Here is a 9,133-nt window from a genome sequence, read left to right on the forward strand (position 1 = left end):
TTCTGCCTCTGCTTCTGTTACTCAAGAAATGAAAGAGTTAGGTAGTCGAGGTATTCTAGTATTTCCCTGTTACTTTCTCATGTCTGTAGATACGAATACACACATGAAGTATTTGATTTGTGCAATTTATTTATTCATAGGGCCAAACTCTATGGTTGGCAAGACACTTATGTGTTCACAAAGGCAATGGGCGAGATGGTCATCAACTGCATGCGAGGAGAGATACCGGTGGTAACAATCAGGCCAAGTGTCATAGAGAGCACATGGAGGGATCCCTTCCCATGTTGGATGGAAGGAAACAGGTAAATGCTAAACCCAAATCTGAGGTTGCGGATGTCACATATATATGTGATGCATCCTCGTCTGCTTACCAGATAATGAGCTATTTCCAGGATCTAGCAGTGCGTACTAACTTTTGACGGGTTGATTCTTCGGTTCAAGTGATGGTGGGGGATCAAGAAGAGTGGCTATGTGGGGTTTGAACTTGGACACGGGATTAGCTTAATTTGGATAGTTCATTTTATCACTCCATTGGGCCCTTGGCCTTTCTCCCTATGTGGATGGATGATAAGAAAAATGCCAATCGAACCAAGTAAGGGCTCCGTGTGAAGCATATTATGTAGATCTAGCTGACAATAAGAACTGAGATCCTATAAAAATAACGCATTAGTGACCCCTTGGATAGACAATTCATGCTACTCGACTCACCATCACTCTTTAGAGACATTCGACGAAAAGCAAGCTTACCAATAAGAAACAGCTGGCATGGCAGTATCTTCTATAATGAATATAATGTGCACACCTGGCTTTAACCAGATAAAATCTAGTACAGCGGGAAGGATGTCATATTTCTGGTCCACTACTTAGACTCTACGAGGGCTTTAGGTGAGGAACTACTTATCTCCTGAGGCACCCTTCTCCTGAGTCCTACCCAGCTCAAGTTTAAGAATGCGCACAGCCCCAAGGATAGGTAGAGGGGGGTCTTGTTCTGTTCAGTGCCGCCTCTTCCTCGGCCATTCAAGAAAGGGATTTGCTTCTTCTTACAGGTCCTTGAGAAAAAGAAGAAAGATAGGAAAGGAATTAGGGCGTTGCCGAAGGCAATGGTCCAGCTTGTGTGAATGGATTTCATTGTTTTTTTAGATTCCACGCAGGCAGGCCAGTCTCAACATAGGCTAAGGCGCCATTAGAGGCTTCTTTCGATAAAAAGAAGCTAATAGAAGAAGAAGTCTCAAGTGCCAGTCAGCCAGAGGAAACAAGTATGGTGTTCATCCTCATCGATAGGCTCGTCCTTTGCTTCTGCATTATTCTGAGCTTAAGGCGGACAGGTGGGTTCTCGGGCATTACATTATGTTACCTCGGGCGGAGAAGTCAACAGCAATAGGGGTGGTTTGCACCCTGTCTATCCACCGAAGATACGAGGAATCTTCTTATTTATTCTTAGGGTCAATCTTGCCAATGCTTCGGGTTATTCAAGGCTTCGATAGACATTGGGGCGTCGATGTTTACTTTATTTTAAGAACAGAATGATAGTATAGGTTGCTATTTGAACAAGCCACAACAGACTTTCCCAGACCCTCTTGTTTGTTCAATCGCAATCTCACTACATCGAAATAGTAAAAAAGGTGTCACCTCACTCAGTTCGAGGGATGGATGGCGCTTTCTTGTGTGTATCGACATGTCACATTGCTTGGTATCTCCTCGCTTTCAAGTCTTGATGATGTTTTAGTAGCTTCGGGTAGGTAGATGTAGACAGGTACCTTTGATGTTTGAACTTATTCGCGATTTTGCTTTTAGCAGAGCTTCCTTTTCCAAGTATTATCTCTATGGAACGAACCAACTTTGAGTTAACTATAAATTGCATATAAAAAGAAAACAGAATGAAAAAGATAGTTTAAGCCATATCTTCCCAGGATGGCTTTTTCTACAAAAGGGTGGGAGCATAAAATGTAGGTGAGTCAATTGCGTGTGGCCTTCAAGTATTTCGTATTGTAAGAATGTTCGATCGGCATCCAAACAAAGGTGCATGTATGGTTCCTAAGGGATACAATTTTGTCCTAATCATCGAGAAAGATGAAATAAGTTGATAGCGCGATCTCGTACTAACACATACTCTCTAAATATTGAAGAACTTGCATGCGGCCTTCAAGCCACAACCGCGGTATGAGTTCTGATCTCAGACTTTGGTTTGGGGGCTGCTGGCCCCTTCGCGTCGACAAGGAAACTGTGGACGACAATGGGTTTAGAATTCGAATAAAACGAAGACCCTATCGAACAAATAGAGGAAAGGGCGGAAAGGGGAAAAAGTAAAGTATAAGCGACATATGGCACGAAAAGGAAATCCAATTTCAGTAAGACTTGATCTTGAATCAGATTATGGTTTTTATCAATGGGTGTTGCTCTATTTCTTATTAGTGAGGTATTCTTCTTCATTTCAGTATTATGGGCATTCTTCCATTCTAGTCTGGCACCAACAGTCAAACTAGGAGCTCAACGGCCACTTGTTACTATGAACTTGTTTTCATCTGGCGGATAAGCTTTTGAGAAGAGACCACTTTGATAACGAGCTTTCGAGTTGCCGTATTGATACCGCCCTTCGGGGGAACAGGAGAATAGCATGCACGGGAGAAGGATTTAGGGAAAGGTACCCACCTTTTAACGGGAGAAAGGCAGCTTATGTGAAAACTTCCCTTGTGGTTTAAAGTTCAAATAGATCAGGTGCCTATGTTGTTGATACACCAAAAGATACTAACGCTATGCTCCAATGCGGGATGAGGGCCTACGATTGTGATGAGTGGGGACCTTAGAGCTGAAAACCTACATCCAGTGACCCTTATGGGCAGCGCCCTGGGCTGGCTATGTACGAGACATCAAACCGTCTCCCGGGTCCAAAGTTTCCATTTCCAGGCCTGATAGTCTTCAACTGAAAAAAGTAGGGCGGAGAACCAGTAAGAATTGTGCCTGCCATTCAATTCGTGACGTGGATGATCCGCCGACGGAATCGATTAGGTGAAACGGCTCTGCAAAGTTTGTTTGTTCATAAAGGCTACATGCAGCCATGCAATTCGTACTGCATGGCGATATTACTCTACCACTCTATAAATGGTATATAGATATCTTCACTTCATCATAAAGAAATTGAGTACTAGCACGCATTGCTATGGATGCTGCAACCGCAAACAGGCTTTCTGCAATTGCTACCAAAACGGAGCAACTAAAAAATGAGATTGAAGGGCACCGTAGAGTGCTAAACAACCAGTTGAGAAGTGTTAGAACAATGGATCCTGCAAAGAAAGAAGCGCGCATTCGCGCTACCAGAGAGCGCATAGAGGGTTTGGAGGAGAGGCAGGAAGCGCTGCGGGTGGAGCAGCAAGTGCTCTTTATTCGTCTAGCATCTCGCTAGAATAGAAGAGTCCGTAGACTCTTTTTAGTTTTCTAAGGTTGGTTTAAATTCAATAAGTGTCTGGAGACATTTGTTTTCATGTCAGGTGTTCTTTGTCTTAGTTTGATTCCGATCTACTCCTATGCTAAGTGTCTTTGTTTGATTTGATTTCTTGTGTTTGCATGTATGGGCTAGCCGTCAGTGTTCAATGCTTATGTTAATATAATAACGCCAAAATGTGCTGCAAATTCATGTTCAAGTTGAAATAAGGCCGAAGGGCTAAGTGTACTACTGGAGATTATATATTCCAGCTCTGAAGTTTCCTTTTGAGCCCCCGTTCTACTATGGTTTGGATTCTAGTTGAAGCGTGCGACCATCTATTCAGATGAGGAGACCGAGTATGAAACCACTAAGCGCAGAGCAAACAGATCAATCTCTATCTATGAGTTTCTCAACCAAGATCCACTATTCAACCAAGACCTGCTAACTAATACTTTTACGCGAGCTTAGTTATTGGAAGTTGCAGTCGAGGAACTCTTATCCCTAGCCACAGTTGTTGCAGCACAAGGCTTTGTCGCGATTGGGTCATATGTCAGTACTCTCACATTCCCCGTGGTCTCCCTAGTATGCTGAGCTGAAGTGAAGTGAAGTGAAGCTGCGGGCGATGATGGACTGATACCATGCTATTCAGGCGCCTGACAACGCTGGCTCCGACGATGATGAGTCTGATGGTGGCTCAGATGTTTCTCTTCCTGATCCTTCAAGGTCCCCTGTTCCTGACATCGTCCAAAGGCCGTTGGCGCTCTCCCATCTGACAGTGGGGCTCTGCGTGTCGCCTATGACAACACTACCCGAGTGGTCTATTGCATAGTGGATCCACGGGTACCCCGTCGCTGCTTCGTTTTTATCAACATCCGGTAAGCAGAACGGACAGAGAACTGTCCCGATTTCTCGTAATGTCAGGCCCAAAAGTCCTCCATCCGCATAGCAGCAAAAGTAGGCATTTCTTTGATACTTACTCACCTGTGGCTAGATTTGCCACCATTCGAGTACTACTATCACGGGCTGCCTCGCACGGTCTTCTCGTTTATCAGATGGGCAGATGGCTTTCCTTAATGGGGAGTTGGATGAGGAAATTTACATGGAGCAGCCAGATCAAGAGTACCCGCGCATTCGCCTAACCCTGGGTTTTTTCGATCAAAATGAAGATATTTTAGAAAATAAGCCCAAAAGGCATCTAACCTTGAAAAGAATCACCATTTACTTGATCCATCCCTGCGGTAAGTGGGAACGAATGTGACAGCCGATGGTAGTAGGATTTCCACAGGTTGAGCTCCTTATCTTTTGACTTTTCTAAGGATAGCCGAGTAGATATACTAGAATGGGATGAATCGAGCACGAGAAATCACTAGGCACAGGGGAGCCGTAAGGAAGAGGAGTAATAACGTTATAAAGTTCACGAATTCGATTCATTTTGGAATCAATAAGTGAACACGGAATCTCGTCTTGTTCCCCTTGGTTCCGAGGGAAATAAAGGGGAAATCACTGATTCATTTGGAGCTGTTTTCTAACTGACTCATTGACATGAGAGATTGGATGCGATGCGCCAGTTACTCGTACTACAGTGGACAAAGGTCACCGGCAAACGACCGTTCCACAATGGAACCTGGCACTACTGTTTGCCCTAAGGGCCGACCCACCTTTTCAGAGAAACAGACACATGACATCACTATATTACGCATTTTCGAGATAAGAAAGTGGAGAATGCACTCTTCCCTTTTTTTAACATTTTAAACTCATGTTCATGGTCTGTTTTATTCCCAATTGTTGCCCGTGTGAAAAGAAAGAAGAGAAATTGGGCCATGTTTCCCGAGAGAGACTGCCTTTTCTCAGGCCAGCAGTCTTATACTTATAGTCGACTGCTCTATGATGATCTGACCTCTTTCCTGGGCTCTGCTTTCTCGTCTACGCTCCGACCAATTTAGTCAAAATCGAAAAAACGATGTTTCCTTGAAAAAGTCTAAGAAATAGTAGTAGTAGTCAAAAAGTGCACTTTTTCCATATATTTCGATTTATAGGGATCCCTATCTTTATCTCTATCCACAGAGATACCTATCTATATATAGAGAGATTTTTCTCAAAATTGATCTAGACTATCCTCTATCCGGATAGATATATCCCTATTAGCGACTAGGCCGATCTTTTTTATATGTTTTGGCCACGTCCGTTTCCGCTTCGAAGAGGAAGGTTTGGATCTTTCAATCTTATGTCGTGAGGTATGTGACCTATGTTAGGTCCATAAGATACCACAGCTTTTAGTGTTCTATGATTCACCTCCGAATAATGAGTAGGTAGTTCGATCCTTTTGATTCTTATCTTCCTAGTAAACGGGGATCCGGAGCAATAGGTCGAATTACTATATAAAGAAGACTTTTCTACAAAAGGACTTATTGTTCGAGTAGGAAGATTTCGGTTTTTCTCCTTCCCTCTTTTCAATAAGAAGAAGTATTTGAAATGAAACAAATTCCTCTTCATTCTGTTGTGCTCAGCGAAGGAACTGCCTAAGCATACTTTTGCGGATCCAAACTTCTTTGTTCTTTCAAAGTCTTCTTCTTGCATATAAGAATGCAACTTTTGCAATTCCTTGGATTTGAGTAGTAAGCGGCATCCCCTCTGAGTTGTGAGTAAGCGGAACCATTCTTTTTTTGTTCTTCTCCAGATTCTGGCCGGTAGGAATTTGCCTCTTCTTTTTCCAACTGATATGGCCGATAGGAATTTGCCTATGATTTTTCCAACTGATATGTCGATATAGAAAGATCTCCTTATTTCAAAACCGCGGGTTCTCGCGTCATTTTCTCTAAAAGATATTAGATCACCGTGGGAAACTTTCAAATGAGTAATGGTTACCAGTCCATTATTCAAACAACCCTTCGATGACTTATCGGCTGCCTTGCTTGAGGAAGAGTGTCACTAAAATGGAGACGAACCGGAATCACGTCCGATCTTGTTTCTTGATTGAGTAAAAAAGGGATATATGAAGTTCGTTCTCTTCCTCTGTGCATCTCCCTTATGGGTAAATCCCCATAATAAAGAGACAACTTTCGTGTAGTTTGTGATTTGATGTTACTGTTTAGATTTTCTCTCCGAGAAAGATTTCTTTTAATGGATCTCCTCTTGTTCCTCAATCTTCGGAGAATACGGTGTTGGATTAGAGAAAGTTCTCTATTCCAAACATTTCCTGGAAGTAGACGACACATTTTAAATCTTAATGCTGGCATGGCATATTTCATTGAATCAGTCTTTTTCGCCACATCGCGTATAAAGGGAATCGAACCCAACTCTTCCACGAACCCCCCACGAATGGCCCTCCCTTAATTCAATGAACTATGAGAATTCCTTTTTTCGTTTTTTTCTTTTAAGTTCTCATAAGTCCTTGATATACTAGCAGAAACTCAATACTTGACCGACTGCGTCACAGTGCTTAGGTAAAGTGGCAGTGGTTGAAAGCGAGCGGAAACGTCAGTGTTTTCTATGCGTTATGATAGTAGTGGTGAAATAAAATCCAATTCAAATATCTCAACGTAAAAGGAAAATCGTTTCACTTTGAAAGGAAAGCTAGCTATATGAGATCGGAATCACTCTATCTACGATATTCATTGCGCCATGATTGAAGGACAATGAGGGGCAGGTTATATTCCCTTTCTTCTGATCGATTGAGGAATCGCTGATAATGACACCACGTCTGTAGCATCTACTGCTATTGCAAGGCCCGAAACACGTGGGAGAATGTTCGTTTTTTCTGGATCGGATTAGCAAAAGCAAGCAAGTGTGTGATGTGGCGGGGAAGCCTAAAAGAAGCCTTTGGGAGGCAGTGTGGTGACGCCTGTTTGGCGCGTGGGAATTAACTAATCTAATGATATATTGGTAACTGCCTGTGGGTCCGCACACCACTCCTTATGTTCAGCTAAAAAGCCTTCCGGGTCGAATTTATTAAGAAATAATCAAAGATTAGAATGCCAATGTGAATTTAGATTCAAAAGGATCAATAGCACATGACGAAGTTCAAGTGTCTTCTCTTCAAGAGAATAGAGCATAATTGTAGGATTATATGGATATCAGTGCTTTTATTCAATTCCTGAGGTACTCTTCAACGATTGAGGAGATTCCCGAGGCAGTCTTAGTGCTATCGTCAGGGTCACCAGCCTACTGTACCCCTTATTCTGGCTTAGCCTTGCTTAAACAGAAGAGGCTTGGTTAGCATCCTTTCTATCAGGTGCTATTCTTTGCTACCAACAATTCTTTAAGTACGCAGTGAAGTAAATAATAGTGCACTTGCTGACAGTAGAACCCCCAAGAAATATCACAGTATAGGCCGATATCTTTGTGCAATGTCATTTACAAGCTATGCTCCAAAGTCTTGGCAAATAGGCTGAGAGAAGTACTGGATGAGATCATTTCCGAGGACTTATTAAATAGGGGTGCTTTTTCTACAAATATAATCAATTCCATAATGCTATCCGCTTTGACGAAGCAAATCAGATGACGGGCAATCCACGCCTCGAAAAGGACAAGAAGTGGTTCTCGATACTGAGCAAAAAGTCACTTTCGATGCAGAAAGTAGGAAACCAAGGAAGCAGGCATTGGCAAAGAGTGAATCTTTATCCGATCCTATAATGGCTCAATCCTATCCAACAACGGTACTTCCAAAGGCTCCTCGGCTAAGAAAAATAATAGTTGTATTGGCAAGGCATGAAAGGGATTTTCTAATGCTATCCGAAGATGAATCGGAATACGGAACCGGAAGCCGTAGCCCAGAACCTTTAGCTTGAGCGGAAGGGGAGGAAACCGGCTATTCGAACTGGCGGGTGGGTGGATACCCTAGTGCTTATTGCTTTGTCGGAGCAGGGGCGGAGAGGGATTCATTGGTTTGACAACACAAGGGTGTCATGTGGAGAAAGAGAATTGAACTATTCTCCGGGTACTGGTACCGCTTAAGCCCAAGCAAGTGAAGAAATCCTGTAAGATGGACTTGATTTACTTTCCTTTCCAAGACCTATACCATATGGTTTGGGTATACCACTATCACCTATCGAAATGAAACACTAACCTGCCCACGACCCTGTCACACCCTAGCTAGTTCAAGCATTAGAATGTGCATCATGTCTATTTTTCTCTTAAATTTGAAGTGGGGATGACAGAACCCCCAACACCCCCCTGGAAACAACTAGGGTTTACTAAAATTATTTTCAATGAACCTGAAATGCCCTTCTAAAAAGTTCACCCTCTTTGTCTTGGGTTAGAACCTCTGGCAAAATTGGTGCACATTTTTCTAGGTCAACAGAAGGTCATTGAATTAAATCATAAGTATTTGAATTTGGGCATTTAAATGCTATAAAATAATTTAAATCCTCAAATAATTCTGGGAATAAATGTTTCCTGTTGGAAATATTCTAAACAGAGCTTACATTTATTTCCAGGATTTTTGGAAATGTTTTAGTATTTTTAATAAAGCTAAACAGTTGCAGTTAAATAGAAAACAGAAACAAAATCAAAAAAAAGAGAAGGAAGCCACCTGGGCCTTACCTGGCTCGGCCCAGCCGACTGGCCAGCGCCAGTCACCCCCTACCTCGCGCCAGGAGGCAGGGGCGCGTGCTCGCCGCGCGCTGGCCATGCGCCAGCCACCTCCTGCTTCTGCCGACGCCCGGGAGACGCCCAGGGACGCCACGTGGCCCCCACATCCCCTCTCATCCTCTC

The 9,133-nt window shown here is 43.0% G+C and overlaps 1 pseudogene; it reads right to left on the reverse strand.

The window, feature by feature from the left end:
* Positions 1 to 5,584: 5,584 nt before the first annotated feature.
* On the reverse strand, positions 5,585 to 6,657 carry LOC119352209 (annotated as a pseudogene).
* Between the last annotated feature and the right edge of the window lie 2,476 nt (positions 6,658 to 9,133).

Source organism: Triticum dicoccoides, chromosome 1A (assembly GCF_002162155.2).
Source record: "Triticum dicoccoides isolate Atlit2015 ecotype Zavitan chromosome 1A, WEW_v2.0, whole genome shotgun sequence".
In the NCBI taxonomy this organism is placed as follows: Eukaryota; Viridiplantae; Streptophyta; class Magnoliopsida; order Poales; family Poaceae; genus Triticum; species Triticum dicoccoides.